Source organism: Penaeus monodon, chromosome 30 (genome assembly GCF_015228065.2).
Source record: "Penaeus monodon isolate SGIC_2016 chromosome 30, NSTDA_Pmon_1, whole genome shotgun sequence".
Lineage (NCBI taxonomy): Eukaryota > Metazoa > Arthropoda > Malacostraca > Decapoda > Penaeidae > Penaeus > Penaeus monodon.
Window position 1 is genome coordinate 15,771,358 of NC_051415.1, and position 307 is coordinate 15,771,664.

General features: G+C 45.9%; 1 protein-coding gene across 1 annotated transcript in view; it reads left to right on the forward strand.

Annotated features, from left to right (window-relative positions):
- Positions 1-307, forward strand: part of LOC119592360 (indolethylamine N-methyltransferase-like) — a 24,751-nt gene that overhangs the window by 12,374 nt on the left and 12,070 nt on the right. The gene's annotated exons all lie outside the window — the stretch shown is intronic.

A 307-nucleotide genomic window follows, 5' to 3' on the forward strand; every position in this document is an offset into this window, starting at 1 on the left:
TCAGGAAATGTCACCGCACGAGAACTCATAGATGATGAAGACTGTTATTGCATGACGACAGGTATGTGTATATGGAAAGTGGAGTAGAATCATGATGTGTATGGGTATGTGAGATTCTGATTCGAGACCTTTTGATCGAGATGTATCGCAATCTTGATTCCTCTCCTTCTCCGACCTGAGAGAGCATTGCGATTTTCGAGAGCGTCTCCCCCCCCGATTCCTCTTGCCATCTTTTCGTATTTTTGAGAGAGGAACCGCCCTAGGAGACGCCATCCTTCTCGATAGACCTGAGACGATTTTCCATCTT